This window comes from Canis lupus, chromosome 29, assembly GCF_011100685.1.
Source record: "Canis lupus familiaris isolate Mischka breed German Shepherd chromosome 29, alternate assembly UU_Cfam_GSD_1.0, whole genome shotgun sequence".
In the NCBI taxonomy this organism is placed as follows: domain Eukaryota; kingdom Metazoa; phylum Chordata; class Mammalia; order Carnivora; family Canidae; genus Canis; species Canis lupus.
This window is the reverse complement of record NC_049250.1, coordinates 30,169,539-30,186,601: the sequence shown is the minus strand read 5'-3', so window position 1 is coordinate 30,186,601 and position 17,063 is coordinate 30,169,539. Positions and strand designations below refer to the sequence as shown.

The 17,063-nt window shown below is 33.7% G+C and overlaps 1 protein-coding gene across 2 annotated transcripts in view; it reads right to left on the bottom strand.

Moving 5' to 3' along the window:
* The window catches only part of LOC111093154 (zinc finger protein 385C-like), a 477,561-nt gene that overhangs the window by 102,159 nt on the left and 358,339 nt on the right, over positions 1-17,063 (bottom strand). The gene's annotated exons all lie outside the window — the stretch shown is intronic.

Here is a 17,063-nt window from a genome sequence, read left to right as displayed (position 1 = left end):
ATAATCTGAAAGGTTAACATGTACTTCTTTGCATAATAACAAAAGCCAAAAAGCACTGGCAAAACTTCAAAATCAATAAAGATATTGGAAAACTGCTGAAACTCATAGCTACAAGAAATAAAACTGAAGAAATGACATAAAAGCCAATTATGCTATCGGGTTAAACAAAATAACATAGAAGAAACAAAATTTATTGTAACTTAGTAGCTTAAAAACAGATCATACATTTTTTTAAAGATTTATTTATTTATTCATTTATGATAGACATAGAGAGAGAGAGAGGCAGAGTCACAGGAGGAGAGAGAAGCAGGCTCCATGCCGGGAGCCCGACGCCGGACCCGATCCTGGGACTCCAGGATCACGCCCTGGGCCAAAGGCAGGCGCTAAACCGCTGAGCCACCCAGGGATCCCCACATCATACTTTTTTTTTAAATTTTTATTTATTTATGATAGTCACAGAGAGAGAGAGAGAGAGGCTGAGACATAGGCAGAGGAAGAAGGAGGCTCCATGCACCGGGAGCCCGACATGGGACTCGATCCCGGGTCTCCAGGATCACACCCTGGGCCAAAGGCAGGCGCTAAACCGCTGCGCCACCCAGGGATCCCCATACATTTTTTTTATAAGAACGCTGTCGCTTCAAATTTTTTCTCTTTATCTTTCTCGTACATATCTACTATAAATAAAATCTTTAAAAATAGAAATACATTTATAATATCCCCATAACTACTTCATATTACATAAAGAACCTTTCTGTCTATTTTTAAAAAGATTTTATTTATTTGAGAGAGAGAGAGAGAGAGAGAGAGCAAGCACAAGTGTGGGGGGAGGAGCAGAGGGAGAGGGAGCGGCAGACTCCCTGCTCAGCAGGGAGCCCAATGTGGGACTTGGTTCCAGGACCCTGAGATCATGAACTGAACTAAAGGCAGATACTTAACTGATTGAGCCTCCCAGGTGCCCCAGAACCTCCCTGCCTACTAATAAACTACTAAGTATCCTTCATATGCTTACACTAGTGAATGCTAATCACTACATATTCCCCAAGAACCTACCACTTTTGTTATCTTTTTAAAAAAAGATTTTATTTATTTTTTCATGAGAGACACAGAGAGAGGGGCAGAAACATAGGCAGAGGGAGAATCAGTCTCCCTGGGGGGAATCCAATGTGGGACTCGATTTCAAGACCCTGGGATCACAACCTGAGCCGAAGGCAAATGTAAAACCGAGACACTCAGGTGCCCCTTTTGTTATCTTTTTTGACAAGAATTCCTATGTAACTGTGTCTGTGGGGGATGTATGTGTGTATATACTAAAGAGTATGTTTCACTTGTAAATTTTTACTATCGTATATAGAATATTGTATATAGCCAGCGAATTCAACCTCGTGATTCCATATTATGTATTCTAAACTATTTCCAGACTAGTTCTCCAAACATTACATTATTGAAAAAAAAAATAACTGGCCATTTATGAATGGAGAGACAAATATCTATACGAATTTTATTTCTTAAGTTATGAAACATAAAAAAAAAGTTATGAAACAATTGTAATTTTTGAATTACAGTTACAAAGGAGTTAAAAACTTGTTAACATATGGATGACGATTTCTGAAAAAAAATCCCTAGAAAGCAAGAACAAATTATGTGGCCTTTCACGTAGCAAGAATTTGATACTTAACATGTTTTTAAAACTGACTAAATTAATACATTAAAGAATTAATAAATGGCATGAATAAATGGACATATGAATGAAAAGATGGATGATCATAGGATTCACTGGATTAAAATCACCCTAGAAGTTGAGGGTAAACTAGAGTTTGATTTCTGTTTTCTAGGTGAGAGATCTGACTTCAGAAAATATAGACATATATATAAAGCTGACTATACTGATATGATCAAAAGCATATACTATATCTATTCATCAAATGCTAGCTATGGATTGAATTCATCACACACAAAGAAGAGGGGAGAATTTTTATCAAAGACTTGCTGGTCTGATCAAAGAGGACTATCTTGAACTTGGGGAAACCCACATAAAATTGGTTCCAAACAAAAGATCTAAATACAAATGTAAAAGTTAATACTATGGAAACCATTTCCTCTATTATAGAAATTAGATTTAAAAAGAAAATGTTACATTAATCCAAAAAGGGTAAAGACAATAGGAGCTATTCAATGGTTCAGCACCAAACCTAAAAATGGGAAAAAAAAAAAAAAAAGGATCCTAAAATTTTAACAGGAAAAGAATCTGAAAATGTGTCAGTATCATTTTCATACCCGTGTTACTTATGTGGAAAAGTGACTTTGTTCAAAATCACTAACATTCTATTAGGTAAAGTGAATTTTCCATTTACACTGAGCAGATACAATAAATATAATAAATAATAATTCTATTATTCTAGGAATGAGATCTCTATGTGAGATGTACTCATGAAAAAAGATGACAGGGAAAGAAGCAATATAGTTGTATGAACTAGCTGAAAAGAGAACATTTATAATGCAGTCCAGATACAGATAAAAAGCCTTAAATAGAAAACCAATTAAAACAAACTAAAATATGGGAACTGCAAATATACATGTTCTTCCGGAATTCTTAAAATACAAGAGCATTATATCTACTAAACTGCTCATCTCAGAGGTAAATGAAACTATATCAATTTTGAGTAACTGGAAATGATAAGAACTCTAAAAAATAATCCTGAGATTTTTTAGATAACTAGAGTTAAAAGGAGAGTTCGGTAATATTGAATTCACAATAGACCGGAGAAAAAGAAAATAATAGCGTTCACCAAGAGGCTATAGTAAATTGATTATTTCTTCAATATATGGCAAATTCCCAGGAGATTTTGTGATTTATTAAAAGTTTCACATAGCCCTATGTCATTCTGGGAGGCATAATTTATCAGCTTCTTAGATCACAGCGATGCAGCAATTTACAATAAAATTTTATAGTAGATTTTCTGGAACCATAGGAAGCCAGACACTTCATAATAACTTCCTCCCAGAAATGCTTAAATAATATATCCAAAGTTTAAATTTTCACAGGAACTTTGATCTAGAAATGTCACTTTTGAGAATTAATATCAAGGAACATATTTAGAACCATTGGCTCCAAACAAGAAACAGAGATTGCTTGAGTCTTAGAATAAAGGGATTTGGATGCTAATACAGATGATGAACAGGTGAGAAGTACAGCAGAGGATGTTGAAACTGAGAATTAACAGGAAGCTGTGACCAGTGCTAGTTTGGATGGACAGACATTCACAGTGCCCTAAGCATAGTAATAGGCAGAAGAACACTAATCTGGGAAAAACACTGCTTTTGCCTACTCATTCCCTTCCATCCTCCTCTGCCACTGAGGGTCTCACTAGTACCTCTCCTTGGCCAGACAGGAGGCAGCCAGGAGTATGAGAGATGCAGGTGCAAGAGTCAGCCCCTCTGCATTTTAAGAGAGCAGAGCCCAGGAATAATTTAGATGTATCTGAGCACACAGACACCCCAAACCCTACACCAGTATTTGTGAATTTAGACCCATTGTAAAGCTTACTCTGAGCTTCAGAAACTTTATCTCTTTTACGAGAATAAGAATCATAATTCCAGGGGCACCTGGGAGGCTCGGTCGGTGAAGCATCGAACTCTTGATTTTGGCTCATGGAATCGAGCCCTCCCTCCACCTCCTCCCCCCACCCCCATGGGCTCCATGCTCAGCAGGGAGTCTGCTTCTCTCCCTCTCTTTCCTTCTGCCCCTCCACTTGCTTGTGTTCATGCTCTCTCTCTCAAATAAATAAATCAATCTAATTTTTTAAATCGTAATTTATATTGCATAGGATTGTTATCATGGGCAACTGATATAATGTGTAGGGAATGTTTATCACACAGACCTGTCATATAGGAAGTATTGAATTGTCAATAGCTATTCTAAATGCTGATGAATACTTACAGACTATGTGTATATGGCACATATGAATAATAAAATATTTTGTATATTTACAAAACAAGGAAGTGAAAAATAAAAAAGAATTCATTATAGTCTTTTTGACATATTCATGAGAAAGATAGAGCTGCAGAGACATAGAGGGAGAAGCAAGCACCTTGAAGGGAGCCCGATGTGGGACTCGATCCCCAGACCGGAATCATGCCCTGAGCTGAAAGCAGAGGCTCAACCACTGAGCCACCCAGTCGTCCCCATTACAGTCTTTTTAAAATAAATATTTCACCAATATGATAAAAACATTACCTAGTCTTAATTGGAAAAACAATAGGGCATGAAACTTTACTTATTGTATGATCAAACTATGTGAGATAAATTCACATATCTAGACAAATTATTATAAGGGACATATCAAAACATTAGCCATAATTTTCTATGCATGATAAGAATATGAGTTTATTTTAGGGATTTTATTTTCCAAAATGTACTTTTAGAGGTGCCTAGGTGGCTCAGTTCATTAAGTGTCTGCCTTTGCCTCAGGTCGGCATCAGCCTCCCTGCTCGGCAGAGAGCCTACTTCTCCTCCTGCCTCTCACCCCACTCGTGCTCTCTCTCTCTCTCTTTCTTCCTCTCTCTCTCTCTCAAATAAATAAAATCTATAAAAAATGTACTTTTATATAGAGAAACAAAACAATAGAATATAAGTGAAGTATAAATGTTGGAGGCAGGATGCTGTGGAAAGAGGAAGCACTTAAAGTCTGCTTTTAAAGCTGGGTCTAAATTTCAGTAACTTTGAAAACTAGTATTTTTCAGTGAATTACAACTTCTGTATCACATTCTCCTCATCCATAAAATATAAATGATAATGTCTAAATTACAGCATATTTGTGAGCCTTACATGAATAACATCACTGACTACTTTAGTGCCTATTATAAGACAGTAAAAGACTAAAAACGATGCACCAAAAATCCATTTCTTTTCCTTCTTTGATCACACAACTAGATTGCATTTCCCAATCTCTACTGAAATTAGGTTCAGGTATGTGAACAGTTTGTTTTTGCTGCATAGCAGGTAACCTGAAAACTCAGTGGCTCAAAGTAACAACTACCTACTAAGTTCATTTGGGTTTGCATTTGGGCTAGGCTTAGCTAGACAATTCTGGTCTCGGTTTAATGTTATGATGCGTCTTTGATTGGTAGATGACTATGTAGGGAGCAGACCACTTCTGAAAAACCTTGGCTCATATGAGTTACATATCACTTGTACTTAGATTATGTTATCTGAAACTCTCCAATAGAACTTCCTGAGATGATAGAACAGCTCTATAATTCATTCTGTCCAATACAGTAGTCACTAGCCGCCTGTAGCTATTGAGCATGAAAATGTGGCTTGTTTGACTAAAGAATTGAAATTTTATTTAATCTTAACAGATTTAATTTTAATAAAGTTGAGTTTAATAAATTTAGTAGATATTTAAGAAATTTAAATAACTTTAAAGACTCGGTGCATATTCAGACCTTATTAAAGACATTGTGTGCTAGACAGCAAAAGTGATCACAATTATTTCTTTCCCTATGTCCATGGCTCTTTCAATCTGACTTTTCAGCACTTGCTATCAATAAATTACCACTCATTTTATATTTTGGCTGGATTTGTGACCATCCTTTAGTCAAATGTGGTAGAAATACTTATCAGTGCCACACCTGGCCTCCTTCTTGTGGGATATACCCAACCATCAAGCAAACAAAACTGGCTAGTTTGTGCAATGATGAGAGAAAACCTGAGCCAGAATCAATGTGTTGTATACCAGTCCTAAGCATGCAGGAGAGCCAGTCAAAATCATCATGGGCATCTGCTAATTAAAGAAGGCTGAGTTCCTACGTCTTAATGTATGTAAAGTACTCAACGAAATATCAGCTTGATCACGGTTCATAGATTATCACTCCTAATACTATTAATACACCAGTACCACTATTTCTATTACTACCACTACTATTATCACAATTAGACTTTTTAAAAAGATATATTTATTTATTTTAGGGAGGGTGGGTAGGAGCAGAGGGAAAGGGAGAAATGAAATCCTCAAGCAGACTCTCCACTGAGCATGCAGCCCGACATGAGGCTCAGTCTCGGGACCCTGAGTTCATGACCTGAGCAGAAATCAAGTCAGTGCCTTAACTAACTGAGCCACCCAGACTAATTAAGACAATTAGTCTTAATATAGCAATTATAACCACACTAGTACTATCAATATCCTTACTACTGATTATAAATATTATTAAATAAAATATGGATAACTAAAATATGATTAAAATAAATATTTTTCTCTTGTTAAGTTTCAGCTTAAAATTTTTAATGTTTAGTCTATAGATACTTATAGTGGAAATCTTTTTTTTCAAGAGGAAGGCAATACAGGTGATGGTAGCTAAGAATGTAGGCTCAGGAATCTGATGTATTATCTGTAGGATATTGAGGAATGCATTTATTATATCTCTGTGTCAGCTTTCTCATATGTAAAAGAAGATTATAATAGCAATTTCTTCATAAGATTCTTATGACAATTTTTTTATTTCTCAACATGTAAAGTTCTTGAGAAAGTGACTAGTGAAAGTAATTGATCAGATTATCTTGACAATCTTTGGGAACTTACAAGAGGTCTCCACTAATGTATCTTCTATTTTATGACGTCTATAATAAATTTGATAAAATTCCTCAGTTCCCAAAATTTATAAAAAGATCAATATAAGCATTATTTTGTAAGCTACCAAAAAAGAAATATTTCTATTATCTACGTTTCATCTATTTTAACCTACCATAAAATCCAATATTGGCATATCCTGCAATATGATAAAAAAAATCAAACATGACAGTAATAAAGATATGACTTTTCTAATTATGTGAATTATCTTTTAAAAATAAGTCAGTTGTTATTGTGTAGGAAAACTGAAACATTAGAAAATGTGAAGATTTTCCTGTGAAATGTTTATCATTCCTAAAAAAGGGCATTTTCCTCTGGAAATAACAGATTCATTTTTGTGAACACCTGTTGTTTTTACCCTCCCAGCATCCCTTCTCTTAGAGAATTGTCCCTTTCCTATCCTTATAATTACGGTGAAATTATCACCCCTGGAAAGAATAAACTTCTTCTTCCACCAAAAGCAAAGTGGTGGGCATGTACTCTCCACAGAAACTGTTCTCATGAGCTGAGCCACTTTGGCACGGGAAGTGATTGAAGCTTGCGTCAGCTCCATCAGGGGATTTTTAAATGTCAGTGCCCTAGAAAAAACGTGTTCAAATTACTGCCTCTTAGATCTCTGGAGAATCCTTTGTTCCTGTTCTTCTGAGGGACTTATTTTTCATGTCCCATGATGACTGGTGAGCTACCCAGGACCATTCTCATAAATTCTGTTTTCCTGCATCAATCAGTAGCAGTTATAAAAGATATCCAAAAGATTCACTTGCAGAAACTTCGCTCAACCTATGATGATTTCTACAGATGAATAAAAAAGTAATTGGGCCAATGAAACAATTTTTAAGGTAATAATCTAATTTATATAAGAATATATGTAAGTTAAAACAATTTTCCTCTCCTAAAAGAAAACATTTGCTTCAAAAAATCAAACTATATTACTAGGACATAATGCTGATAATTTCACATTATCAGAGTGAGCCCTATTTTTCTTATTTCTTCTTAATTATTTCTGAAGCTAGGAAGTCTATAAATCAATAATTAAGAAAGAATGAGAGAGAGAAGAAAGTGTAGCAGGACTAGGAAATGAGAGAAATATTTCTCATATTTCCTCACAAAACCATCTATTCTATCATCTATAGAGTTGATTATGTTTATTTAATCATTCAGAAATTTTCATAAATTTAGATTCATCTCAGAGTCTACCAATTCTAAAGCATGGTTATAATTCAACTGGAAACTAATGCCTTCCCTTCTTATTTCCTGTTGACTATTTTGACAAAATGATCCTTTGACTTCTTATGTAAATCTACATATATATTATATAGAGAGTGTGTGCTGTCCAGGGAACATAAATTCTGGTATTACAATTCTCATTGCAATGAAAGAATTACAATTTAAAGTAAAAATTTGTTAATTTCTTAATAATGGTAAAATGATACTAAAACAACAATGCTATACAAAGTGTGTTGGATTGAAATGACTGAGCCTTTATAGCAATGAAATCTCAGCTATTCTTCTTCACGAACTTACATGGTAAGATACTTTGCCTTGGCAACAACAACAGTTACATCAGTCAGAATCTTGATAATAAAATATATAGCACATTCAAATTGGTAATTTCAGGGACTATTTACAAAGCTGTAAGCAAAATTCAGGGTAACCAACAAATGAAAGTATAGGACCTTGGAGCTAGCAATAGCTAGAAGTGGTTTTCACTCCAGATACCAAAAAGCAAGAGGAAAGAACAGTTACCAAAACCCAGCAGGGTTAACATATTGAGTCACCAATCTGATAAGAGCTGTAGCCTTTGGTAAGGGATGCAAACATCCAATGTGAACCTACTGATAGGAAATTTGGAAATAAATACCATGACCTCATCCTCTTCTTGCTCACACTGCTGGTGTTTTCCCATTGGTGAAACCAATCAGAAGAAACTGGGCAAAGGAACTCTGAAATTTTTAAAAGTCAGCCCCACAACAATGAAGAAGGGCAGCAGGTAAGTAGAAAGGAAAATATAAAATCTTGATGAGGGCAGCCCTGGTGGCGCAGCGGTTTAGCGCCACCTGCAGCCTGGGGTTTGATCTTGGAGACCCTGGATCGAGTCCCACGTCGGGCTCCCTGCATGGAGCCTGCTACTCCCTCTGCCTGTGCCTCTGCCTCTGTGTGTGTGTGTGTGTCTCTATGAATAAATAATAAAATAAAATAAAATAAAATAAATAAAATAAAATAAAATAAAATAAAATAATCTTGATGACAAGCAGTTTACCATAAAGTGAATGCAAAAAGAAAAAAAAAAAAGATGAGAATAGAAAATACACCCTGGAAAAAATCTTGACAAGTAGTTTCATACTTCCCAGGTGATTCTTTATGTTGAACTAGGAATCATTTCTTCCCTTTAATCCCATTAAATTGCTGCCTCCCCCATATTTTAGAAACTATATATTATATTTCAAATGGATTTGTTAACTAACATTCTGTCCTCCTCTTGAATAAAACCTTCATCTTGAAATAACTTTGATTTGCTTAAACTAATTTTCAGTATTTTTGTTGGCTTAATAATCTTTTTATTTAACCAATATTTCTGCTTCATATAAAAATGTTTAACATGAAGTCTTTAAGAGTTTACTAACTTTTTAAATGAAAATCAGAATAAAGATTTAATAAGATAAATAAAATGAAATATTTCTTCAAGTAGTCTTACATTTAAAACTACTTTCTATTTCTTTGAATCAATGGTAGCTGCGTTGGTAATTGCCATTTTCACTTCATATTCTAACTTACCAATGACAGGAAACATTATCTCTTCAGACAAAAAGACATGTAAATTGCTCCAAAGTGAACTGTTCCAAATGTTTTGAGTAGAAACTATAATCCAAAATAGGTCATTGATTTTTCCTTCTTTTTGTTCATTATTTGCTTAAAATTTGATTATGCATAGTTAAAAAGTCAAGAGACACAATGCATATGTATACATCTTTATGTACATTCTTACTGTGAAAGGATTTGATGTGACTTTTCCATAAAGAAATAGCTTTAGAGAAACAAAAACAACAAACCTTAAATAACATATGTAAATATTTGAAGCAGGTTCTGTATCAAATATAAACCAAAGGGAAATAATGTAGAGTTTCCAATTAGTATGAAATCAAAGACTTGGTACAGTGAAAACACGGCAGTCCTGATTAAGGTAACGCTGACTATAGATTTGCGGTTCTTAACTGCAACTGAAAGAAGGGGATTCTAGCTAATGAAATGGAAAAGGAATTTAGGTATGACATAATGGAAGAAACAAGGCTGGGTGAAGGACAGCTAAAGCCTCAGTCAAGATGACACCCCAGAATCTATCTATGAAATCACTGCTGCTGTCTCTGCTGAGCTCTGAGCAAGTTATTGCTGCCAACACTGCAAGCACAGAGTACTGGAAACCACTTCTGCTGCTTCTGTTGTCTACAATTCACATATTGTATAACTGCTACCACCTTTTCTCAGAGTGGTTATTCCTATATTTTTAGCATCACAAGCTAAAAATATGGTGGCTATATTTTGTGGACTCAGACCAGGTTATGTGTCTATGCTCTAAGTGCAGGAGAGGATGGGAAAGTAAAGATCTGGCAATTTCATCATCTATACTTAGCAGGTGGACTGCCCTCTGCAAAAACTATAGGAAATATTCCTTACTATAGGAAGGGTGTCACATACTACAAAACCAGAACAGTGAAAAGGATAAGCCCATTTGGGTTGTGAGTATATACAATTTTTTATTTGAATAATCAGGCAGTTCCTCAAACTTTACTTTTCTTCTATTCTATTCTAATATGATATCTAATAATTACTACTTAAATTTTTAGTCATTATTTTTCCTCAAAAAATAGACTTGGGGTGATAATGATTTGCATGCATTTGATCCAAATAAACTAAAAAGAAAAAAGTTTTAAATTTGTAATTTATATTTATGTAAAATCTTCAGCATAGGAAGACCACTGAGGAGGTGGTAACAAGGTGAGAGGGTATATAGCACTTTGAATATATCTTTCTTGGTTCAAACTTCAGGATTGCAATTACATAATATAAAAAGTAATAAAGATTATGTAGTAGGAGGGGAGTGAGTTATAGTTACCTTAGTAAGAGAAACACTTTATTTATATTGATGAATACAGTGTTGAGGAGCAAATCTACATACTGATATAGACAATATTTTTTGAATAAACATGTATGGAGGCAGATTTCCCGCAGGAGTTTGGGAACCTGTCAGATATTATTATTATTCATACTTAAAATATAACACAATTTTCCCAAGATAGGGAGAAGAATTATATGAGATGCTTAATTCCAGGAAGGGAAAAGCTTTGGAGTGTTAAAGTAATCTGACAGCAGTAGGGTCAGTTAAACAAAAATAATCCATATGAAATGACAGCTCAAGAAGTTAACTCAGTTAAAAACAAGAATACTGACTTAAAAAAAAAAAAAAGTACTGACTTCATTGCCAAAACTATAAACTTGTCCAAATCCAAGGGTAGTGGAAAAAATAATTCCAGAATTTCTAATGAATAAGTTTTAGTCTAAGACATTCTTCTGAATAACCTTTTATCATTTCATCATCCAAAACACACTATTTTTTTCATATTCAAACACATCTATGTTGGTGTTCTTATAGTAATTTACCCAATATTGAAAGTCCTCTGGCACTGAAAAACATGGTCGGTTTTGTAGTGATTAACAACAACAACAACAACAAAATTTGAGAAAATTCATCTCAAATAATAAAATCTACAGAGAGATTAAAGCAGCAACTGCACTGAGTAGGCTTTTGATCCGAGTTGATTTATTAACACATCTATGTTCATTCATTTATTCAAGAAATACACTGATATAGCAGGAATTATGAGTGTAAACAACAAGTAAGATATTGTATCTGCATTAGGGAGTCTACAGCTCATTGGAGAATAATTACATTAGAGTAATAAGTCACTGGGGCGTATAAAGGAAGATCACATACATTGACACTTAGAGGGGGATTCTGAACATCAATCATTAATGAGTTCTTCATATTTTTGCAATATTTGATTATGTACTCTTATTTACATATTTTTAAAATTTCATTTCAAATAAAATCTTAAAAAGCCTTGCCCATATATATCATAACCATAATAATAGATCAAACATGTGTAATATTTTTCTAATATAAGTATATATAAATGCATAACTCTTAATTGTTTTATTCATGAAACATTTATAATTATCTGATGTCCCAGATTTTGGATAACACTAGATTTGAAGGTGAAGAAAGACATTGTGGTGAAAACAATATTCAGAGTTGACGTTGTAAGTAAGAAAATAGAGATGAATCTTCAACAAATTTGGAGAAAGAGCTTTTAGGCAAAGAAACAATAGCAAGTTTGAGAGGAGAATAAATGTGTAAGGGGATGTTTTGATGGGAAACTTCATGGGGATGGATGTGGGGAGGTAGCAAGAACACAAGTGACTGGGAAGAGACACAAGTAAGTCAAGGGGAACAGGAAAGGATCACAACCTAAAAGATTCTTACACCTTTGTACTTTCTAAGACATCAAGAAATAATTTATCCTATCTGCGTCTTAGAAAATGTATTCTAACAGCAGCATATTAGAGGTGAGATATTAGAGAGAGGGAAATGACTTAGATGCTTATTACCCTCATATAGGTATAAACTGATGCAAGACGTAGGATGTGAACTAGACAGTGTCAATAATCATAATGGCATTGGAAGCTGCCAGATGTAGAAACTGACTAAACACAGGATCCCTGGGTGGCTCAGTGGTTTAGCGCCTGCCTTTGGCCCAGGGCATGGTCCTGGAGTCCTGGGATCGAGTCCCACATTGGGTTCCCTGCAGGGAGCCTGCTTCTCCCTCTGCCTTGTCTTTGCCTCTGTCTCTCTGTCTCTCATGAATAAATCAATAAATAATCTTTTTTTAAAAAAGAAACTGACTAAATGTCATGGTCACGTTAGCACATAGAAGGACAGAGTAAAGGGTGGAAATAAGTTTTCCTTTAAACATTCTGGGCTTGGTATGCCTGTAGAATATTTTAAATGAAAAGTTTAGGTAGACCAATGTATCTACCTAGAGACCAGAAAAAAAGGGTATGTGGTGGTAGCACAAAACTGCGGGTAAGATATTAGTGTTCATTTGAAACTAAGAAGATAAATTAAATGACTTCAACAGAATGAGAAAAGTAAAGAAAAAGGTTAAATTCCTCATTCTGCCTCTAGAAAGTTAGAAATAACCTCAAAATTATTACCTCCCTTAGCCAATTTTATGCTTATCAAGTATAAAACTTATCTGTGAAATTCACCTGTCCATCTCTTCCCCATGTTCTTTCATCAACAGAAGGCTACTCTGTCTCTTAAGGGAAATCTATTCTATAGGATTCAGGCAGGACCAACTGTAGCTGTCTCTGCAGTAATGGTCAGCCAATGGCACAGGCTTTAGGAATCATTTTTCTGAATCCCTCTGACAATGACATTTGGTTAAGAGATGAAAAGATGAACCAAACCACCTCAAGCTGAATTACATGAATGGAAAATTATGTCTAATTTTTTTCTGGCAATCTTCTTCTCTCTATATATTCACAACTGTTGCTATCTTCAGCACAGGTGTAGTTAGACATCATTTTAGATGTTGCTAAATATATGTTACAATGAAAAGAAGGAGGCAAACTACATCTCAGATAGTCTTCAGATTAATACACAGTTTATATATTCTTCAGTGCAGGGGTCCTGTGGGGTTGCTAATAGCTGGGCATGAAGATTTACTAATTTGAGCTGACATGGATGGTAAAGTTTCACTATTATGAGGTTTTTAGTGTGTGTGTGTGTAAAGTAGTATAGTATTATCAAGGTATAATATGATATGTTAAAAGATTTGTATTTTATCCTGAGTAGCTGCTCAAATGATTAGAGGGGGTACATCTCAAATCTCAGTAAAATAGTTAAAGTCAAATGTTAACCAAATTGATTTATCAAAAAGAGTTAGAAAGGAAGACTATAATACAACAGCCACAACTAAAAAGAACAGATGCTATAGAAAGAAAACAAATTCCAAGATGGCAGGCTTCCAGTCATATTATTATTTATATTATATATAAATAAATAATATATTGTGATTAAAAACCAAGATTTTCTGACTGAATAAAAAGCAAGACTCAACTATATGTTATCATATAGACCAACACTAGAAATTTAGAAGCATTAGATCATATGTTAGAGAAAAAATAATAAATGAAGGAAATTAATAAAGAAACAGCACAATTACTGTGTTATTTTCTAAGGTTTCTAAGGTTATTTTCTAAGATATTATTTATAATTTGAAAAAACTGAAAACTAACAAAATATCTCACATCATAGAAATGGTAAAATTACACTATTGTACATTATAAACCTTTATGTTGTTATTAACATTATGTGTTCAAATAATAAAAGAAATTATGATACTAATATATTCAAAGAAAAAGTGCAGAATATATTGTATAACATAATTTTGTTAAAATAGGGAAAACAACTATAATTATTTAAACTGAATCTATAAAACCTGTGTGGGCTTTTCATTTTTTCCATTATGTTTTTCTATTTTCCCTATGATTTTACAAAATCTATTCATTCTATGCATATAGTAGAAAGGGTTATAAATTAAACATTTGTAGCTCTTCTTCCCAAATATGTTAAGGAAACAGGTTTCAGGGTAGTATATATATATTTCAGAGTAGTATATATATAAAGTTATAAGCTAAACAAACGTCAAAAATATTAATATTAAATTTTGTGAATATGGCTTGTATGTAGAATGACTATGGATAGTCATCAGGTTGGAGTAGGATTTATTTCTGTTTGATATGAGAAAGTCATTTTTAGGTCAATTTATCTATATAAAAAATATTTAAGGTAGACACCTGAGAGATACTAAACTTTTGTTGGTAAGTATGTAAGACTGGTTTGTATGAAACAAATTCATGAGAACAGTTCCACTGTTTTCTAAGATTCATTCATGATTCCATTTTCCATTTTAAATTATACTCACTGATATTGTCTATTCCAGTCCTCAAACAGGGATACACAGTAAGAAGGTCATGTAAAAAGATTCAAGGTTTAAATGGCATCGATTTTATTCAATTATTGTGAGTTTTAGACTTTCAAAGACTTGATGGAGTCTAGGTCTGTTTTTGTTTTTTTTTTCCACAGGCTTCAGCCTGGTCCAAGGATAGGTCCAAGTCCTAACGATGGTATTTTTCCAGGTATTTTTATGGTATTTGCCCTATGAATCTACACATGCTGAATCCTGTCCCATTAAAACCACCTCCCCTCCACTATGATATTTCTGTGGATAACAACAATAAGAAATACATTCATTGAGTATTTGTTAAAGTCCTATGTTCTTGCAATTTCAAAATCAGATCTCTGCAAAAACTTTGCTGTACTTCATGTCTCAATCCCCTAACTAAATCTAAAACTCAAGTTTTGTACTATCCGTAATCTAACTTAATGACTCAACAGAGGTTTAGGTATGTGCAGACAAATGACTAAATAAACAATTTTTTTCTGTCAGTATATGCAGTTATGTAGTTTTTCTTGGAGAACAAGAATTTTTCTTAATGCAAAGAAAAACTAAAGATTGAAATATCATTGTCATTTTACGTTTTCTAATAATTCCAGAAAATAACTGATAAAGTATTTGTACACTGATTTAATAATTTTTTCTTAGTGATTGGAAAATATATAGAGAATCAGGAATAATGACAGCTCTAAAACTCAACCCTTGCTTTAGGCAAATTTTGTACATAGAAAGCCAAACAATGGAACTGAAGACATAATTTATGGAAAGTGCTCTAGGCAAGTTGAAAGCACAGCTACAAACATCTACTTCTGTTCTGCAGTACACTGGCCTGCACTCTGGGAACAGATGGTTGTCCAGCAATGAAAATGCACATTTACTGACTTTGTTATTTAGATTATATTTGGCTTATACAAATAATGACTGCTTATGCATAAGATTTGCAATATACTATAATTAATGATATATAAATATATCTATTTAAACAATATAAAAGAACTTGGATAAAACAATTTTTTAAACTACCCTGATGACAAGTGAAACTAAAGACTTTTAAGTAACATTTTACTTCAGATGCTTAGTAGAGGTAAATATTTTCATGACAAAATTACCATTGTGGTTTGGTTTAAAAAGTTCTGAGTAATTCAGTATTTTTAAAAAACTTAAATATAAGGGATTCTATGTGTATTCAGGATTCCTTCATATAGAGAAGAAAACTATTTGTAATTTAAGGGCTTTAAATATTTTTCTTTTCCACTCTTCAAAATACCACTATGTTTTAAAAGATGTATTTATTTATTTGAGAGAGAAAGAGAGAGAGAGAGAGAAAGCTGGGTGAAGAGCAAGGGAGAGGAAGAGAATCTCAAGCAGACTCCTGCTGAGCATGGTACCTGATGCTGGGCTCAATCCCAGGACCCTGAGATCATGACTGGAGCCAAAACCAAGAGTCAGCCACTCAACCAACTGAGCCACAGGCACCCCAGCACTATTTTTAATAGCATTTTAATAAATAGCATTTATTTTTAAATGAATTGCAGGTTTAATAGTAGAATCATTTTTTCCTTACAAATTCACATTATGTATTTTCCTTCCAGTTTTGCCATTTCAAGTTAACCAATTTTAACAAATTTAACACAAAAATGTGCAAATGAAGAGAGGCATTTGAGGTGTTTTTAGGCCAAGGTGTCATGATCTGATTTTGTTTTCAAATATCACTCTGGAGTCTGTTTTGATAATAAAGTACAGTAGGCCAAGACTAGAAGCAGGAGGCCAGTTAGAAAATAAGAAGATTAATAAAATAGTTAAAATTTTGAGTTCCACAATCAAAATCATGATTTGCTTTAATTTTGTCAATTTTTTTTTCTTGAATATTACAGGGAAAGCAATGACCGCATGGTAATCAAGAGTGCAATATCAATGCTAGAATGTCAGCCATCCATTGTTTGTACCTTAAAAGAGCTTATGTTTTTCTTAGACATTTTTGGGAGTTAGAGTTGCACACTGAATTATTTATTTAAAATATTACTTCAACAAAATATATTGTCTCAGATATTTTTCCTTTTTCTTGTAGCATGCCTTTCAAGTTTATTTTTAGCACCAAGTGGTTCTGATTGGAAGGAATGAAATATATAATTGGTTTTCTCTAGAGTGAACTATGATGAACACTTGGCTCTCAAAATTCAGTGACAGAAAAGCTTCTGGTTAATTCTTTTTTTATTCCTTGTTGCTAGGTTCCATAAGTCATTCTCTAAGTTAAGTTTAATGAAAATGAACTGCATTATGTTCCATTCACATAATAACACAATTGAAATCCCTTTGATTCAAGAGAAATAAATAAGAAAAACTAATAAGAGTAAGAATA